The following is a 21,399-nucleotide window of genomic DNA, read 5'->3' on the forward strand; positions in this document are numbered from 1 at the left end:
CCTGATAGCCAGGTCTGGTTTGGTATGTTAAATAGGTACTTTACGTGGGCATTTGCCCAGGGTTTGAGACTTAACACTCAGAGATCTGCCTGTCTCTACCTCTTGAGTCCTGGAGTTAAAGACCTGTGCCACCACATCCAACTTCCAGGGCCGTTTTTAAAGTGCTCTAACTGCGAGAACAACAGGATACAAGATCATTGTGTCCATTAGCTCACATTGGACGAATTTAGACTTTGGGAAATTCACTGTTTAATACAATGTAGGGGTTCTACTGTAAGGATATAGGAGCAGCTTTCAATATAAGTAGGTATGCAAGACCACAACACTCATGGGCTACAAAAATCTGCTACAAGCCTAGGCTGTAATGGGTACCCTCCCCAGCCCAAGTCTCAGGGTCCACTTCCTTCTTTTCTGATGGGCAAATGTGATAAAGGACCACCTGTGAATCTGCTACTGCCAACTCTAAATCCCCTTTCATTAGCTGGAAGTTGAAGGTGAGTTAAGTCCAGCGCTGGCTACAGTTCCAAATGTAGGGAGCGTGCTAGTGGAGTGAACAGAGCCAATAAATATTGCAAAATATGTGCAGGCAAAGGGTGATTGGACCCTAGCTGGGAAGGTTGGGACAAGCAAATATAATTTTATAGCGTGAGGGTTTGGAAGCATCTTTCTCACACATATCTAGGAAACCATGGGTAATAATTTCCTCTGTGGTTCAGATGACTATTTAAAAATCGGGAGAGTGGGCTAAACTTAGTTGTGGGACACCACAGTCTTGGTGGGTAAGAGTGTGGCGTCATTGGGTTTGAAAAGAGCAGTATTTTCTACAACTAGACTAGAGCTAACTGGGATGCAGTATCTAGAGGACCTTGGCTCAGATAGCAGGCCAGAACCCGAGCTGGCCTGATCTTTAGACAGGATCGTGCTCTTTCTTTCACTGTATGGCAATGGAGAGAGAAAAGGAACATGGAAAATTTCAACCCCTTAGTCAAAGCACACCAAGTTCCTTCTTATAAAATCTGGCATTGAATTGGACTTAATTTCACTTATTAAAAACCACCCCCTCCCAGAAAAATAAACCAAAAGACTTAGCAGTGGCCAAGCATAGAAATGACTCTTCTTCTACAGCCTTGTTCCCAAGGCTGTCAGTAGTAACACTGTCTTCTTCTTCAGTGCCCTGGGCATCTGGCTGCTTCAGTCCTTATTCACTCATTCAACAAAATATTGAGTAGCTGCCATGCAAACATTCTCAATAAAATACTTGCAAACTGAATCCAAGCACATGTCAAATAGATCATTCAACATGATCAAACTCACTTCATTCAAAGATTCAGGGATGATTAAACATTTGCAAATCAATAAATGCAATAAATCTCATGATCATCTCAAAGGACAAAGAAAAAGCTTTTAACCAAGTAAAAACTTACCTGATGGATGCTAAAAGTCTTGCAGAAACTAGAAATAGAAGGAATATGATAAAGGCTATGGAGGACAGATCTATAGGCAAACCAATGGAGAAAAACTCAAATCATTTTCACGGAAATCAGAAATAGGACAGGTTTGTCCACTTTCTCTATTCCTATCCAGTCTAGTACATATGATCCCAGCCAAGTAGTAAGACAAGAAAAGGAAACAATGATACACACAAGAGAGGAAACAGTCTAACTGTCTCCATACTAGACCAGTAAGGCTCCACCTGAAAACTCCTACAAAGATAAACATACTTAGAAAAGCAGCAGGATACAAAATTAAAACGAAAGAAGGCTAGCAATCTTCTTCTATACCAATAACCAACACACTGAAAAACAAATCAGGCAAATAACCCCATTCACAGTTACACAAGCAGAAAAGAAATTAAAAAAATGTCTTGTAAGAAACCTAACTAAGGAAGTGAAATACTTTATAATAAGCACCTTAAATTGCTGAAGAAAAAAATGAAGAAAATACAAGAAGATAAAAACCTCTCTCATACACATGGATGAGAAAAATAAATACGAAAGTGCTATCCAACCAACAGCTATCTATATATTCAGTGCAATTCCCATCAAAAATTTCAATGTCATTCTTTACAGAAACTGAAACAAATTCCTAAAATTCATTCGTAAGCACAGATCCCAGATAGTGAAAGCAAGCAGAGGGGAAAGACAAATGCTTTTCTTTCTCTCATTTGTAGTTCTTAGATTTTTTCTTATAGGGCCATAAATCAAGTATCTATACTTGACGTGAAAGTTAAATTGAAACTGTGGGAAAAATTGGACTACAAGAAATGGGAAAGAGAGGAAGGAGTGAGGGGTAAGAGGAAGATTGTGCAAACAGCACTCTGCACAGCAAATAAATGCCAATTACAAATTTTTAATGGGAAATGGGAGAAAAGGAATTTTATTCTCAAGAAGGGCATAAGCTATAAATAACGATGACCAGTAAATGTATGTAAGGTAAGTCTCCATGTTTGGGATGTTGTTTTCCTTTTCCTGGGGAGATAGGAGCAAATGGAGATTCACTCCAAATAGGGCACCAGTGACAGACAAAAGAAATAATTCTGTCTTAGTTCAGCTTGATGGGCCATCGAGTTTGAGGCTTGCTCTCGGGAACGTGGATGATGAGAAGAGCTGCATCCCATCCAGTACAGGTCACGACCTCCTGAGACGTGAATAGATGGAATCCCACCTTTGGTTAGCCTTCCACTTCTTGTATTCTATATAACATTCCCTCAAGACCATATGCAGCTGGGAGGGGGAGGAGGGAGGAACATCAGGAGAGAGCAATGGCTAGACCCTCCTCGACTCCCAGCCACCTTCTACTAGGAAGTATTATGAGCCCCATTATCATTAGCAAAGACGTGGCTATCACTGTATGTTCTGCATATGTTGTGACTTAGGGTCTGTGGATCAGCAGAGTAATCTCTCTTGAAAGATGGGAATGGAGATGGCGGTGCTATACCCATCGTGAATAGTCATCATTCCCCAACATGAGAGAATAGAGGTTCCCTTGGGATATGTATGTCAGCAAGGGTGATGAAGAATGAGCAGGGTAGAAGACAGCTGCCTGAGAATTGGCCACTTAGCAGATTAAGTTATGATTGAAGAACACAAGGCAGGACTTGGCAAAGATGAAGGATTCTAGGGTCTGCTGGAGAATTTCCTTTCTGCCAGTTAAAATTAAGTCCTGTAGCTCTCGCCTTTCACTGGCGATGCTTATTCCAGTGGATGGTGGTTGGCACAGGGACTCACAACTAGCCAAAATGCACACAAAAAAGGGCACGGGAGTTCTCGGCTCAAACAGGACATCTATGTCACCACCTCCCCCTGGGAAAACAACAACTTCTTCCAACTTCTTCTTCTTCTTCTTCTTCTTCTTCTTCTTCTTCTTCTTCTTCTTCTTCTTCTTCTTCTTCTTCTTCCTCCTCCTCCTCCTCCTCCTCCTCCTCCTTCTTTCTTCCTCTTCCTTTTTTGAGACAGGGTTTCTCTGTGTAGCTCTGGCCATTCTAGAACTCACTCCATACCAGGCTGGCCTCAAACTGATGTCTGCTGCCTCTGCCTCCTGAGTGCTAGGATTAAAGGTGTACATCACTACTCCTGGGTGAAATTGTGTATTCTTGGTGTGACAGAGTCCTTACATTCACGAACTCACAGCATCTGTAGTTTACTACAAGGGTGTGACCCATGCTCCATCGATGGCTCTATACTGTATATGTGATCAGTGCTTATTGGACAGTGGGTTATTAGGAAAAAAGGAGGATATGAATTTGGAAGAGGGATTAGGATATCTGGAAAAAGTTTTGGGGAATGAAGATGGATACATCAAAATATGATATATATATATATATGATATTTTCTAAGAATAGAAAGTAAAAACTTTTGAAAACAGGTCATTCTCTGGTTTCCATGTAAGACTATTCTTTTATTCATGTACTAGAATTGGCTTTCTGCTCATTCAGAATTTCTGAAGAAACTTTGATGCATTTCAAAGCCTTCAAAGAAATCTCATCTAAGAGTTGGAAGACAAACCTTTAAAATATTTTTAGTTCTGATATTGTTCCTTTTCAAGTGAAGGTGTTTGAAGAAATTAATCTAAACGAGAATAAAGAGAACCCCATTCTGCTTGGTCAGAACTGAAAGTGAGAAAGACTGTTTCCAAACCACCTAAGTTAATTTATATTTAGTCAGTGGAGTTGTCTGCACCTGTCAGAGCTGCAGGTGTGTTCTGGGTGCATTGTATTACCTGGGGCCCCATCCCTCGCTCATATTCCACTGACATTGACTTTCAAGGACGTGCCTCATAGGGACAGAAGGATGGGGACTGATAGAGGAACCTACAAGCTTATGTCTTGTCCAGACCTTGAGTAACAGAAAGATGAAAGGTCCCAGAGGTAGCTAGACCACTTCGCTCACTGTCGAGGGCTTTTGAGTTCCTGGATAATGTTGGTAGAGGGCCCACTCTTTAGAAAGCTACATGAATGGGCTAAAACCAGTTGCCTAGTGTACATGAAGCTCTGGGTTTGAGCCCTAGTAAAATAAACTAATAAACATACACATAAAATCAACTTGACTGAAAAATTTGCTTTTGGCCCAGGGTGAAAGGCCATTGTGTTGTAAAGATAGATAGATTTTTTTAGTTTGTAGTGTTTACTATTTTTGTGATTATAAATCAAGGTCATTGTAGGCATTGTGGAAAGTACAGAATAGTATCACCAAAAGTACCTTCATAGTATTCATTCATGACTGTCATTTTGGCTGTATTACTATTGCATTTTTCTGACAAATGTCTCCCACCCCCCTCCCGTCTCTCTCTCTCTGAGTCAGGGTCTCACAATAATGTATCTCTGGCTGACCTGAAACTCACTATGTAGACCAGGCTGGCCTTGAACTCAGAGATTTCTCTACACAGAGATCTAATCCCAAGTACTGGGATTATAGGCATGCGCCACCACACTAGCCCTGACAAATGTTTAACTTTTTTCTTCTTATGCCAGCTTATTCTATATAATTTTTTGTGATGTCGAGGATGGACCATGGCGTTGTGTATGCCAGGCAAGTATTTCATCACAGAACTATATTATTTGGCCCTTAATTCTTCTCTTCTTGGGGGAAAATAAGTTTATTTTTCTTAAGTTTTCTCTGTTGTAAATGTTACATTTGACAAAGTGCTTTCATATTTGATAAGTATCTTCATATTTAAATCTTTGTCCACATTCTTGTTAATTTTATACAGCCTGATTTCCAGAGAGGAGATATTCTTCTGAGCTGATTCATACTAACAATTGTTTTAGAAGTGTTAGTATTTTTTTTTCATTCTGTCCCTGGGAGAAAGTGAGTTAAATGATTCTAATAAGGTTTTAGTTTGTGGACTTTGGGTAAATTGCACTCATTTTGCAAAAAAGATCATACGAGATTTTTTTTACAAATGAATTCGGTGCTCTGTGCTTGAATGAAAATAGCCTCACACCTCATCCTTTGCCTCAGCCTGGATGCTTGGAGTCCACAGCCAACCTGTGCTATTAATGGAGACTTTACAACCCATATTATTGACTTGATGGGAGTAAGTGGTAGCTGGTTAGGGAGAAGGTGGAGAGGTTGGAAACTAAACTAGGGACTTCCACTTTGCCAAGTTTCCAAACATTGGGCAAAATCCAATGTGTATCCATACTCTCTGCTCATTCATCAAGCTCATGACTGACGTGATCATGAATTATAATTAAAACATGAATGCAATACACATACAACACAATGTATTTAGAAACCCCAATCAGAGTTTTCTGGCAAGTGGCATTAATTTTTGTGACAATAGCCTGTTTAGCTGCTTCTAAGATTCTCAGGCCCCTTGGCTATTGTGTCAGGTAGGGAGTGTGTATGCGTTTCTCTGGCATGCATCTGCATTCAAATGGACAATCAGTTTCTACTGTGTTTAAGCGACTGTACTTCAGCTGATGTGAATCTTCCTGGATCTCGCTCTTAGTATCATGCAGTTACTCGATTTAGGGGAAAAGAAACAAGTATTTACGTACAATGATTCCTAAATGTGTCTCCTCTGTTTCCCAGAAGGCTTAGTGACCTATTACCCCTTTGCTCTGCAGCAGAAGAGTCAGAGGTTGTTAGACTTCCTGACTGGCTTCATGATCAGGTGACAGCCCCTAGAGAATTTTGACTTAAAGGCTACATTTTTTTCTTCTTGGATCCCATGTTAAAGATTTCTCCACATAGTACACAGGCTATTCTAGAGCTAGAGATGGAATAATTGAAACTAGGATTTCACAGTGTTGAGACCCTCTACCTACAGTTGCCCACCATACACACATACACACACACACACACACACAGACACACACACACACACACACAGCTGCTGCAGCAGAGGAGGGGCCATCATCTAAGGAGTTTATTTTTCTACTCTATAATAAAACCGAGGACAATAGCACATTTGTTACAGAAGCTACTCAAGTTTCTTATAAAACTAAGCTTCACCAAAGAACAACCTGATAAGGATGAGTAAGAGTCTTCTTTGGTGAGCAGCCAGGAATATAAACTACAAAAAAAAAACTTCATTTTCATCTAAACTTTGGAGATTGCTACAACAATATATTAAGCTTTAACAAAGATATTTGGATTCATTACCATTTTCCTTCTGTTAACTCCTTGGTCATTTTCAAATGCATGGCTTTTGGTGTTCTGTTTCTTTCTCAGGTTCCATTGCTCTCATAAGTACAGTCATTTATCTTTTCAAACCTGTTTCTTGGTCTTTTGCCCTTTGTCCTTCTCTCTCTCTCTCTTCTCTCTCTCTCTCTCTCTCTCTCTCTCTCTCTCTCTCTCTCTCTCTCTCTCTCTCTGTTTTCTGTCTCTCACTCTTCCTTTGTTTCTTCTCTCTTCTTCTTTGATTTGAAAAACAGAAATTTCTCTCTGAGATGAGTAAATAAGTAATTTTCTGTCACATTCTCATTAAGTTGTCTAGGAAAACTTAGGATCCATCTCTAGACACATTGTTGAAGAAAAACCTATCATAAAATATGAGAAAGTTTTGGTTTAGCTTTTCTGCTAAAATTCCCAGGAAGACAAAAAAGGGGGGGGCAAAAGACTCACACTACATTCATTGCCTAAAAGCAATTATGTGTAGAGGTAAGAGCTTGGCCACAGCACCTTGAATGATGACTCTGCTGCAACTATCTGTGGACTTTGGGAAAGTGACATTAACAGATTTGGTGTCTGTTTCTTGTGCTGGCCTTGGGTTAGTCTGAGGATTTTTCAAAATTGGTTATTTATATCCAGGATCACACTTCACAAATCCCAAATGCAACAGTGTTCACATTTCTTGATTGTTCTAAATACAGTAAGTTCTAGAAGTGAGCTCTCCATGTGACAAGGCAAACAAGCTGGTAGCAATTGGCTTGGACTCATGAGAACTGAGAAGAGGCCTTTGTCCTTAGACTCTGGGGCCTCGTCCTCTGTGAAGTCCTTGCCATCCATAGGGCTTCTTAGCAGGCATAATATGAAATTCCCGTGGCCTCAGGTCTAAGACCCTTTTAGATGGCACTGTCACAATCTATGGCTTTCCTGAGGAAAGCTTATTCTCACTATTCATAGGCTTTTAGGCTTCACTCCTCTCTAGGATGGGCCTCTCTGAAAACCCACGGTAGCACCAGTCTTGATCTTTCCATTCATGGGAAATTCTAGATTTTTCCCTGGGAAGGTTCAGGGTCTCCAGACAAAGGCTTACAGAGGAGCAAATTCTTTAGAGGCTCCTCAAACACGAAGAAGCTGTTAGTATCTCAAAGAGCCAATACTTTAGGAAACAAAGACCTACCTATCCCTTCAGAGTAAGGTGTAGAAATGCACAAGAACCAAGCATGGATTTCTATGCCAGCACATCTACGGCTATCATGTTTACAGTTACCATCCTGGGCCTCACTTGTTAACTAAATAAGCCTCCAGGGGAGAGTGAGGGCACAGAAACACCCAAGATGTAGCTTCCTTAAAAAGGAAAATGGAGATTCCTCAGGACTGGAAAGGAACAGCCTTCTGAAGGCAGCTTTCTTTGAGAAACAAAAGACAAAATGTAAAATGCCTTGATTACAAGTTGCCTTTGTGTGTACAGAGAAAAGACTTGGATAAAAAGTTAGGAGGCTGTGACAGATGAGATGAAAATGAGTGACAAGGGGCTGGAGAGATGTCTCAGCAGTGAGGACCCAGGCTACTCTTTCCAATTACCCAAGTTTGATTCCCAGCACCCATGTGACTTCTAACAATTCTGGAACTTCAGTAACAGGTGATCTGATGCTCTCTTCTGACTTCCATGGGTAATGCACACATGCAGTGCACAGGCATAAGTGCAGGAAAAACACTCACACACATAAAGTAAAAATAAATGCATCTTTAAATAAAAAGAATGGATGAAAAAAGTCCTGGTACCATGGCACATGCCTATAATTCCAGCACTCAAGAAACTGAGGTAGTGCCGGGCGGTGGTGGCCCACGCCTTTAATCCCAGCACTCGGGAGGCTGAGGCAGGTGGATCTCTGTGAGTTCGAGGCCGGGCTGGACCGACAGCCTTCAAAACAATACAGAGAAACCCTGTCTCATAAAACCAAAAAAAAAAAAAAAAAAAAGAAGAAGCTGAGGTAGGAAGATTGGGAGTGGAAGACCAGCTTGGGCTACATACATGAGGAGACCTTGTATTAGTTAACAAATGCAACTTTCCCTGGGCGTTGGTGGCTCATGCCTTTAATCCTAGCACACAGGAGGCAGAGGCAGGAGGACCTCTGTGAATTCCAGGCCAGCCTGTTCTACTGAGCGAGTTCCAGGACAACCTCCAAAACAATACAGAGAAACCCTGTCTCACAAAAACAAACAAAACAAAAACAAACAAACAAAAAGCCCAAAACCAAATACAGCCTTCAACAATGGGGGAAAATATATGGCCAAAAATGCAGCCGAAGAATCAAAACCCACTATGGTGGTGGAAACATGGTAGAAAGTGGCATCACTGATCTGGAGGGTACTTCTTGAGAAGTACAGTAAAGAATGTGCCGGGGGAACTGGAGAGCAGCCATTGAGAAAACAGAGAGATGAAGAGAGTGGGAGCCACACTTGAGAGTTGCAGCATCGCCAAGGAACAGAGACAACTGACCATGACTTTAGAGATCAGCTATGGCTAAGCTGCAGAAACGAAAGGCTGAACATTGATGAGTTTCCATCTCTCAGGTGTGATCACTCAAAGCAGTGGTTCTCAACCGGTGGATCACGACCCCTTTGTGGTCCAACAACCCTTTTACAGGGGTCACAGCTCAGATAGCCTGCATACCAGATACTTAACATTATGATTCATAACAGCAGCAAAATCGCAGTTATGAAGTAGCAGCAAAATAACTCTACGGTGGGGGAGGGTCGACACAACATAAGGACGGCTGAGAACCACTGGCTTTAAAAGACCCAAACGTAAACACATACTGATAATGTCTGTGTGTTACACACACACATACAGACACAAACTGCTATGACGTAACCCCCACCCCACACAAGACACTGATATAACATGCCAGGCTGACGTCAGAATTTTATACTTAGCCAAGCCAATTTTCTTGTTTACATGACCTTGCTTCCTGACACCCCAGCTTTCTTAGCACATCTCTCGTGTTATGAAATACAACAACGAGACTGAAGGAAAAAAGACGATTATGTCTTATCCACTGTGGTGACTTACTTCCTCCATGAGGTCCTAAAGTTGCGTGTCCAAGCCTATCTTGTACCTCAATTTCTCTGTGTTGAGCGCTTTGCTTTTTAACAATCCTCTAATCTGGCAGTGTGAAGGTTATTTGCTGCTGAGAAGAGAGGCCTCCCTCCCTATGGCTTCTTTAACCTCATCTCTCCCGCTGCCAGGGTGGTCCTCCTGTTTACTTTACCAAGGGGAATGTCTACTTTGTGGGAGCAGTATTTGCTCAGGTGGAGAAACTCAACATGCCAAGTCTCTGCGCCTTGATTTCAAACCAAATGCCAAGTCTGTAGTTTATAAAGTATATTGGAAAACCAGAGTGGTTAGAGTTTAAGGGGATCCTGTCTTTTGTATTTCATCTACTTACTGGGAAGGAAACTGAGGCCAGGGTGATATCACTTGTTTGTAGTCACAGATTTAGAGGATCCACCCTCCTCAACCCATGGTTTTATATTCCAGGATTTTTATTTCTCATGATGGACTAGAAGAAGAGTGAATTCAGAACACCCCCCACATATATGTATATATACACACACACACATAGGTATATGTGTATATATGTACATATATATGCTAATAGGTATATAATATATTAATATATTATGAATATATGTGAATAAGCATGTATATATAGAGAGAGAGAGAAAGAGAGAGCACAGTTACATGGACTTTGTTATAGCATATCATTATAATTTTTTATTATTGCCTAAATTATAAATTAAACTTTATTATGGGCATGCACAGATGCACAGTAAGGCTTGTTCTAGCTAGAGTTCTTTAGAGTTTGGAGTTCTGGGGTCTCTAGTATCAAAATATTCTCTTCTAGGAAAGCCAACTCGGCTGTGGATTCTTGACATTTCCCAGCTGACTCTGGTTCCAATTCAAGGGAATGAGCCCCTTTTCTTCGTTTGTAGCCCTGTCGTGTTTCTGTGTAATACTGAGTGAGTCAGGTTAGAAAAGAGAGAAGCCCCATTCAAACTATCTCCATCTAAGTAATCTAGACCTAAGAAGGCAATGATGGCATTGGTCTTAGGATCAACATTGCCACAGGCAGGAAACATGCCTGCTCACTTCCAGAAACCAACACCAACTTCACTTAGAGTAGAAAAAAACACAGGCATTTCCTATTTGCTGTCAGAAAACAGTATTCCTGGAGGAACCATGAAAGACTAGTAGCTGTGGCCACAGAGGGGACTCAGGCTGACTCCAAACTTACCTGTGCTGGACTTCAGAAGTGGCAAAGGCTGATCACACACACACAGAGTTAAGTTCTCCTTACGGGGTTCCAGCTAGCATGCACTTTGCATTTTTCTATCTCTACAACCTTATGTTTCCAGAAAGAAGGGAGGAAATGGACACTACAGCTACTTGGCCTCCACCTTGGCCATCACTAAGACCACTTCGGGAAGAGGCACGATGTTTTCTAATTTCCTACCACACAGAGCACGCACTCAGGAGCCTGAAGGGTAACTGCGTACACTGTTGGTGGTGGGTGTCTCCCTCCTGTTTTGTGGTCTCTCCCTCCACCTCTAGAAAGGCGGGGAGAGATGGTGAGAGTTTACCTGATGCTAAGCTCTGGTCACCAAGACGGTGGCCTCTGCTTGAATCAGCCTTGCCTGGTGTGACACTCTCCTGATCAGAACTTGGCCCCATCGGTCTTCCGGCCAGTGCAGCTGAGGGGCAAACCCAGAGCTATGGCACAGATCCCCATTTCTGCCTTTGTTCAGTGAGAACCACACTCTGCTCTGAACTCAACACATCATGTATCCTTATTTACGTAAAGCCCAAAGGATGGGCATTTTTACTAAGCCTCTTTCCCTTTCTTTTGAGACAGAGTCATAGCCAAGACTGGCCTAGATAATTCTCCATCTTCTCTCCTTAGCTGCCATATTGGGTCACAGGTGTGTGTCACACACCACTGACACCACCCCCCCACCCCAACAGGCATGAAAACTCAGCCTCAGAGAAGTGAAGCATGTTATCTAAGATCACACCGCAATCAGCAAATGACTGGGTTCTGAGTCAAAATCAAATCTATCTGACCCCAAAGCCCAGGGTCTGTCCACCATACCAGCTGCAGCTCAAAGCAACTAGATGAGAAAGGCGATAGCCTCGTCCTGAGGACTCTTTATCTTGCCTCTACAGGCTGCTGAATTCAATTCGAGGGCCTTTCCAGGCCTCCAGCAGAATAAATGCTGGGTTTTGCAAACACAGGTCTTAATTGGATTTGACTGCCAGGACAACCACCTCATTCACAGGTGGGCGGCACTGCAGGGGATTAAGTTACAGGGCTTCTGGCTTTGGCTAGAACACGGGTCAAGCAGTCTCTGGGGGTGGCTGGAGCAAAGCACAGGAAAGGAAGTGTGGGCAGGTGGAGGAGAAGCCCCAGGGCTAAAGACAGGAGAAAGATGCAGATGGTAGGGGGCAGGGCCCCGAGGTCTGTGCTAGGCCAAAGGAAAAGGCCTTACAATAGATGGACAGAAGCCAAATAGCACTGATCTTAGGAGGAAGCCAGGCTTGGAAACACATTTTCCTACCCCAAACAACTTGCAAATATCTCCAGCATCCTGACAGTGTAATAACAAAACAAAACAGCTCGCCCTAAATACAGTCAGTAGGGAATTGATTCCACACTGCTTTGGAGCAGTTGGCCAGGGCGCAGGATAGCCTCAAGGTCCAAGCGCTGCTGGTGTCTGGCTTTGCAGCAAGGGAAGACTGAGAATGTATCACATGGGCTGTATAGGTTGTGGTGTGGGGGAAGAGACCCTTGAATAACTAGCTTGTCATCTCAGAGTCCTCTCCACAGCACCCAGCCAAAACTGGCATTTGTCAGGTGGCGTGACACCTAAGTGACCATAGTGACAGAGACGGTATGTCAGAGGTCAGCCCAAAGACAGCTTGTAGGAGCCCCTCCCGCCATACGGGGGCAGCCTGTCAGGTACCCACTGAGTCATCTCTGGTGAATGTGTCCCGCTGACTGAACTTCACACCGTGAGAATGGGAGAGCATCCATGCCACAACCAAAGCATTCCGCCAAATCGAACGCTCATAGGAGTTCATTCTGGTTTGCACCTGAATTGAACAAATCATCCGGCATTTTTATAAATATGAGGTTGTTCTATTAAAAAAAAAAGTAATACAATTTTCAAGGCTCCCAAATCTACCAGAGAGTGCCAGGTGTAAGCAGATGGGGTCTGGGAGAAATTGTGTATGTGTGGTTTTAGAGACAGGCTTTCTCTGTAGCCCTGGCTGTCCTGCAACTCACTTTGTATACCAGGCTGGTATTGAACTCACAAAGATCCACCTGCCTCCCCAGAGCGCTGGGATTAAAGGCATGCACTACCACATCCAGCTGGTTTTTGCTTTGCTTTGTTTTGTTTTAAGGGTTTGGGAGGAACGTTTAGAGTCTCAGAATCTTGAAATGTAGTGAAGCCTGACCTTGAACCTTCAATCCTCCTGCCCGCCTTAGTCTCCTGAGTGATGGGATTATAGGTGTGTATCTCCATACCTGGCCTTTATGAAAAAATCTTTAATTAAAAAATTACTTATTTACGCATTTGAGAGAGCGAGAATGAGAGAGAGAGAGAGAGAGAGAGAGAGAGAGAGAGAGAGAGAGAGAGAGAGAGCCCATGAGAAGACAGTTTACAGGAGCTCCTCCTACCATGTGGGTCTCACAGAGAAGTTTAGAGGCAAGCACTTTACTCACTGAGTAATCTGGGGATGGGGATTCTTAATGAAATGTATTCCTCCTGCCTTTCGGGTCACAGCTAGCTAGCAGAAGAATCATGTGACCCTTTACCTTTCTTTAGCAAAGGCCACCCCATCTTGTATACAGGCTGTGATAACCTTACAATAGTTTTATACTCACTATATAGACCAGGGTGGCCTTGAACTCAGAGCCTCCAGGTTCCCCAGGCCTCACTATACTTGTCCAATACTTACAGCCTTTTAAAATAACTATTTGCTCAAACCAGTCCTTCTGATCAAAGGTGGCCAAAAATTGGACAGAAGAGAAGGAAAATCATTGCGATTATGGAAGCACCTGGGAAAGAGGTGCCCCTACAAAGGGACTGAGTCACTCAACAAGTGGTTTGCATTTTATGACTCTGATGGAAGCAGTGCCATTAAAAGGATTCCGGAGAGCTGGGTGGCAGTGGAGCACACCTTTAATCCCAGCAATCTGGAGGCAGAGGCAGGCGGATCTCTGAGATGGAGACCAGACTCATCTACAGAGTGTTACAAGACAGCCAGGCCTACACAGAAAAAAAAGTTTCTGGAATCAAATAGTCAGGAGACTCAGCACACTGTAACCTCACAGAGGGCTGCAGTTCCCGAGACCATACTGCAGGCCTGGCAATGCCTGCAGGGAGGAAATGGACACCTCATTTAACTAAGCAGGCCCTGGCCCCGAAAACCTGAGGACTTGTGTTTCCTGTGTGGGTGCATTCTACCATACAGAAACACAAGACAACAGTGCATAGATAGTTGGGCATCCTAGTCTCCACACTTGCCCATAGTAAAGGGACCCTGAAGCAGTGTGTATTTTAGTCTCAACACAGAAACAACAGGCTTTAGACTGCACATATGTGTTCTTCACAGCCGGGAAGGCTGGGAAATCCAAGAGTCAGGCAGATTGTCTGCTGAGGGCTTTCCAACCACAAGGAGTGGCCTGAGACTCAACAAAGAAAAGCCACCAGCGCTGGGACTCTCTGGGACACAGGTCAAAGGTCACTGCCCCTTCCCTAGTGAATCCTGCTATTTGCACCCAGAGGGAACTGGACCCTCAACTGTTTCTGAGCACCCAGCCGGAAGACGCTGCTGGACCTCACTGCAGTGTGCCTTCCCCGACAGTCCCCTTCCTGTCGCCCTGCGTTCAGCTCTCATATGACATGCCTGTGGAGGACTCCGGGCTACTCTTGCCAACTGTGTTAGTCAGGGTTCTCTATCGTCATATAACTTATGAACTATATATGGATTAATCAGAATGACTTACAGATTGCAGTCCAACAATGGCTAGGTGCGAATGGAAAGTCCAAGAAGCCGGTAGCTGCTCAGTCCCACGAGGCTGGGTGTCTCAGCTGGTCTTCTGTATAATGCTGGAATCCCGAAGAAGCAGGCTCCAACGGCAGTGAAGGAGAGGATGTGCTGACTAGGGAGGGCAAGCAGGCAAAGAATGGAACCCTTCTCCCGTCGTCCTTAGGTAAGTTTCCAGAAGAAGGTGTGGCCCAAGCTAAAGGTGTGTCTTCCTGCCTCAAGCACTGGATCAAAAGCCGGGGTCTTCCGGTCTCAAGATCTGGATTGGAGGCATGTGGGCTTCCTGCCTCAAGACCCAGATCACAAGGGTGCCCTCCACTTCTGGATTGTAGTTCATTCCAGATATGGTCAAGGTGACAACCGAGAATAGCCATCAAAGGAACCATGACTTTCTAAAGTGTCAGCTTCACAGCCTGCTGGTCACTTGTGTTTTGTTTTTGTTTTTTGGTGTGTTCTGCTTTCACTTGGCTAGCTGTCATTACAGTGTGTTACCTCACCGCTGTGTATCCTCCGCTGGTTCAGCATCTCTGGGTTCAACCAACCTTCCATTAAAAGTATGTAAAAATGTGCGTGCGCACGCTTGTCACTTGTTTCTTCCCCAAGAAACATAGTGCAGCAGCTATTTGTGTAGCATTTGCATTTTATTAGGTATTATGCCTAGTTTAGAGGTATAATAGAGGTTTAACACCTACAGGATGGCTGGCTGGGAGATGGCTTAGTGGGTAAAATGCTTGCCACCCATGCATGAGGCATTGCAGTCACATCTGCAGTACCACGTAACAAGCTGTGCATGGTGTCAAACTCCTGTAATCTGTTGCTGGTCAGCTAGTCTAGCAGAAAGGCTCTTTTAAGGTTTGGTGGAAAATGCTGTCTCAAATGTAAGGTTTAAGCAATGGAGGACGGTACCCAATGTTGACCTCTAGTCTCTGCACACATGTATATAGAATTACACATGCATGTGTGTTTGCTTCTTTAGTTGACAGGGTGAACAAGGGGGAGTGGGACCTAAAAATGAGGCAGACTAGAGTCTTATGCAATAGTCAACTTAATTCAGAGCACCAGGCAATTTATACTCTGAGGATTAAGAAGAGCCGCCCAAGTGAAGTGTCTGTTAGACTTGTATCTTTTACTGTATCAATCCCTTTAGCAATCTGTTAGATTCGTGTCTTTTGTTGTATCAATTCACTTGTCATTTACTTAGCTCTTAAATTTGTATCCCTTGCCCTGAATGCCTGTCCACTTGCTTGATGGAAAATTCCATTTGTTAATAACACCAGCATTTCAAAAGCAAAATTTCTAAAACCAAATTAACTTCTCCCTTGCAAGATCTCTCCCTCTCCCTCTTTCCCTCCTCTGCCAACCCCCCTCTCTCCCCTCCTCTGATATATGACTTATACAATGACAGTTTCACCACCATCTTCATTTCTTAAGTTTCTTTACCCACTGTCTTAATTTAATCCGTCTCACCTGGGCAAGGGGCACCATTTTTTTTTTTTTTTGGCTTACACTTCTGTGTCACTGTTTATCATTGAAGGAAGTCAGGACAGGAGGACAGGAACTCAAACAGGGACAGAACCTAGAGGCAGAAACTGATGCAGAGGTCATGGAGGGGTGCTGCTTAATGGCTTGCTCAGTCTGCTTACTTGTAGAACCCAGGACCACCAGCCCATGGCTAGCTCCACCCACAATTATCTGGGCTCTCCCAATCAATCACTAATTTAAAAAACCTACAGGTTTACCTACACACAGATTTTTTTTTTGTTTTGTTTTGTTTTTTTTTTACGAGACAGGGTTTCTCTGTATTGCTTTGGAGGCTGTCGGTCCAGCCTGGCCTCAAACTCACAGAAATCTGCCTGCCTCTGCCTCCCGAGTGCTGGGATTAAAGGCGTGCGCCACCACCGCCCGGCTGCGCCACCACTGCCCGGCTACACACAGACTTTTTTTTTTTTTTTTTTTTTTTTTTTTTGGTTTTTCGAGACAGGGTTTCTCTGTAGCTTTGGAGGCTGTCCTGGAACTCACTTTGTAGACCAGGCTGGCCTCGAACTCACAGAGATCCGCCTGCCTCTGCCTCCCGAGTGCTGGGATTAAAGGCGTGTGCCACCAACGCCCGGCTTACACACAGATTTTTATGGAGGCATTTTCTCAATTGAGATTTCTTCCCCTCAGATGATTTTGTGTCAAGTTGACACAAAAAACTATCCAGCACGAATCTCCCAATGCTTTATTTTATAAAAGTTGCCTTGGTCATAGTATCTCTTTACAGCAACAGAATCGGGACTAAGACAGGCTAAGAAAACACCAGATCTTGTGGAACACAGAGAAGTGTTTGGAGAACTTCAAGAAGAAGGATGCAAGTCTGTCTTCCCAGCACTAGGGAGGCTGAACTCAACCAGATTTCAAGTTCAAAGCCAGCCTGGGCTACATATTGAGACTGTCTCAAGAGAGAAAAAAAATCAAATAACAAAAACAACACAGGTTTGTAAGTAAATGCTGACATTTGGCTGCCTGCTGAAGCAGCTGGGAGCTTCAGAAAGGGACTGCCCAGTTCCTGTAACACACAGTGATGCTACAACTGGCACCTTGAGAAGTAATTTTTTATTTTAATTTCAAGAAAGCAGTTCACATTACATTCTCTCTGTGGACAAATTTGTACTTCATGACTGCCAGCGTACATCAGAATGACCCATTTACAGTTTGATTTTTTTCCTTTTCTAGTTTTGTGCGTGTGTTATATTTATGTGTGTGCATGTGTGTGTGGGTGTGTGCTAGCCCTTGCATGTGCATGTGGGGGGGGGAGTCAGAGGCAAACATCAGTTACCTTTCCTAGATCACTTCTCCACTTTATTTTTGGAGATGGCGTCTCTCACAGAGGCTCACATTTCAGATGGACTGAATAACCAGCAAGCTCATGGGACCGACCTGTCTCTGGTTTCCTCGGTACTGGGGTAGAGTCATACTCCACTGTGCCTGGTTTTATGCACATTCCGGAAATTGAACTCAGGTCCTCACTCTATCCACGGAGTCATCTCTCTAGGGTCTGCAGCCTGAATTGTGTTTGCATATTTAAATATATTTGGTAAACACTAGAGATATAATGCTTACCTGTAAGTGGCTGCACAGGTTGGAAAACCATTTGTCAATGTAGAACAAAATGCCATGCTGTCAATATTTATAACAGTTGACTTAAGACATATAAGACAAAGTCAGAGATGGCCTAGAGGCAGTTGGACAGACTTCACTTACGTCACTAACGTTCCCAGGAGTCATCCCCATTCTAACTTTGACCTTGGCCCAGGTTGTTCAATCCTTATAGTCCTTTGCTTTCTTATCTGGAAAGTGAGAATCCTGGCCACAGGAACTCCAGCTGAGAGAAAGTCTATGATTCATCTATAAGCAATCCACCTTTACCCCCATATTTATTTGGCCAAATCAATAATTTATATGCACCTGCAGGCCAGTTCTTCATGGTATGATTTCTTTACTCGCTCTGTCTCTTGGCAAAATAATCCCTCTCATTGCTGTCTGAATGACACCATCTGAAGTCTCAATTTTTTTGGAGGTCAGAGTTGGTGACATCTGTGTTTTCAAAGTCCCAAATTCCTAGGAAGTGGCCATCAATATTCATTACATTCTGCAGCTGTGGAGATTCTTCAGTATTCTACCAACTTCCAGCTCTCCCGGTGCATGCTGGGTGCCCCAAAGGAATTTGAATATACCTGCAGGTTTGGTTACTGTGTCAACTGAACCACATCCAAAGGCCACAGCACTCGCTTCCTGCATCTTAAGTGTTTTCTGACTGGAAATTCTGATAAATGCCTAAAGAAGGGCTGAACTCCTGCCCCCAACTGCTAAAGTCAAAGGGGGAATTTGAGGAATAAAAGTTATTAGTGCTCCTGAGTACTCAAGCAGAGATCGGTGTTTGGACTTGGGCCAGGCATTTCTGAAAATGTCGTGCACTGGACAGCTGCAGGAGGACAGAAATTAAGCTGAGGGCCACCCATACACAGGCATCCTCTGGCGCCGACTCCTCAGCTCGGAATGGCAGGGCGACCAGCTCTTGACTCCCTGGCTTGCCTTTTGCTCCTCTGCTCTCTCTGTTTTCTAGTTTAGCTCCCTTGTCTGTTTTTCCTTCACTCTTTCAAAGCACATCCATCTTTTGGATCAAAAAGACCGAATTCTTTTTTGCTGATAAGACTTCTGCATCTTCCTAAAGCCCTAGTACCCCCATGGGAGCAGCCATATAGGCTGAGAAAGCATGAGCCTACTCTCTCCTGCCCAAAGCACCCTGCCCGGTCCCTCAGGAGTTTACATCTCCATCGTCTGTCTACCTTACTGCTGCAGTCACACACCTCTCTGTCACCATCGTGGGTGTTGTCATTTTCAGGCCAGTTCTTTCCCTGGGTCACCTTCCTTTCATCTCAGCTCCAGCTGCCTCTGTTGGAATTGTTTTCCATTATTTCCACCTCGTTGCTGCTCTTGTGGCCTCTACTTCCGCTTTCCCCCATAGCCACCATGATCCCCTCAAAGGACAGCCAGACCACGTCTCCTTTGCCTGTCCTTCTTACCTGTGCTCAAGAAGTCTTTCATTTCCTGCCCTAGCAACTCCTGGACTTTGTAGTGACTCTCGTCACCTCCTATGCTGACACTTCTGCCCAGAGAGGCTCTTTATCTGGTGGTCTGTTGTTTACCTTTCAGGATCTGCTGTTTACCTTTCAGTACCTCACCCCCCACTCTGGGAAGACAGCTTTAACCCTGAAGCACATCCTTCCCTCAGAGCCAGAGTGGTCTACATCTCACTCCCAACACTTTCTTGCAAGGCTTCTTGTGAGTCACTCGATGCAGTCACAGTGAGCAGCTGGGAGTGGAGTCACCTGAAGCCTGACCCGCTCAGAGGCCAGGCACCTGGACTAGGGACAGGGACACCTGACAGGTGGGGCAGACGAGACATCTTAGTGTCTCTTTTCTCTGTGTCTCCACATCATCGGCGTACTGTACACGTCTGGCTGCTTATGTAGCAGTCCAGAGATCCAGTGGCTCGTGGAGAGGAAGAGGGAAAGAGCGTAAGAAACAGAAGAAGGGAGACAGAAAGAAATTGAGGGAGGAGGGGAAAAGGGAGAGAAGTCCATCAGACCTGGTTGTCACACGGACTAGCCCAGTCAGAGAGAGGCCCTACCTCTTGATGGAGAGGGTCACGACAGCGCCACTCTCCAGGAATACCATGAGCATTTTGGAAAGTGTCATCTCCCACACCCTAGGTCTGGAAGCTACAATGAGTTCTTGGTTATCAGCATGCTTAGTGAGCACGCAAACCAAGAGACTTCTGCTGATCTCTGATGATTCCCCAGAGGCCAGGAAAGGCCATCTAGAGTCATTGTGTGATACATGAGCATATGCTGAACAAGTATAGAAGGTCTGAGATGTTTCCAGAGTCCCCCAGAGTTAGTATTGGGTCATAGGCTACTCAGAATAGAAGGGACGCATTTGAGCTCCCTGTCAAAGATGCCATAAATAGCTCTGTGGCCTTGGCAACCTGTGGACTGCAGGTTCCACATATGAACCAAGATACTCTCTATGTCTGGCCTAATTTGTGCATTGTGCCTCAGGCAAGATTCCATCATGTCCAAGAAGTTACCACAGAGCTGTTGTAAACGGTGCGGCTATTAACCGGCAGGTTTTTATCTATTTTTATTTTTTATTGTCATAATTTTGCTTTCACTGTGTAGACTAGCCTGGCCTCTAACTCACAGAGATCCACCTGCCTGTGCCTCCCAAGTGCTGGAATTAAAGGCACGTGCCACCACGCCCAGCTCCTTACTGGTGTTATTTGCAGCTGTCACTGGAAGAGTCTCTACGCTGCCGTCATCGGCCTGGGACCCAAAGGAGAGGAGGAAAGGGTGTGGAGAGAGAAAGTGGTGGGCAGGAGGAAAGAGATGGGGTGATGGAGAGCTCACTGAGCCCTGCTGTGGGTCTGTCCCTCCAGAGTAGCCACAGCTGGCCTCCTGAGCAAGATAAGGCAGATTTAGTAAGCCTGTCAGCATGGCTCTTCCCATGCACCTCAGAACAGATGTTTGCTCTTTTCCAGGCTATACTATTTAACATAACTCACAGGTTTACGGGGCCATAGCTACCCACCCCAGGTGAAGAACTCCAGGGAGGTCATAATTAAATCACAATGTTATTGATTTGGCCTAAGTTGATATTGGCCAAATATTTGATTTCAACTGGTTGAAATCAAAGGCAAATTTCTCCTGTTATATAGTGGCCTAATAACAACAACAACAACAAAAGCTGAGAGAATTAAAAAGAAATCCACCTTGCTACAAACCTCTGTGGTTCAGTTCCCTGAGGGCTTTAGGGGCAAAATTGAATATTAAAACTAAACTGAGTTTAAAATTAATTTTAGACAAATTAATATTCATTTTTAGAAGTGAATTTCCATTTTAAATTGCACTGTGGTTCGCCTCCAGATTTTAATCTCTGTGCCGAGATCACACCAACAGACAGGGAAAGAGTCATGACACAGAGAAACAGCCGCACGACATAAGGACAACTGTCCGCGCGACATAAGGACAACCGTCTGCTATTGCGTGGGCCTCCTCCACCTTCTCCTGGCTCCACTACACGCTGGTGGGGAGCTCTGTAGTATCACTCCCACTTTTGGACTACTCA

This window comes from Mesocricetus auratus, unplaced genomic scaffold (genome assembly GCF_017639785.1).
Source record: "Mesocricetus auratus isolate SY011 unplaced genomic scaffold, BCM_Maur_2.0 Super-Scaffold_100026, whole genome shotgun sequence".
In the NCBI taxonomy this organism is placed as follows: Eukaryota; Metazoa; Chordata; class Mammalia; order Rodentia; family Cricetidae; genus Mesocricetus; species Mesocricetus auratus.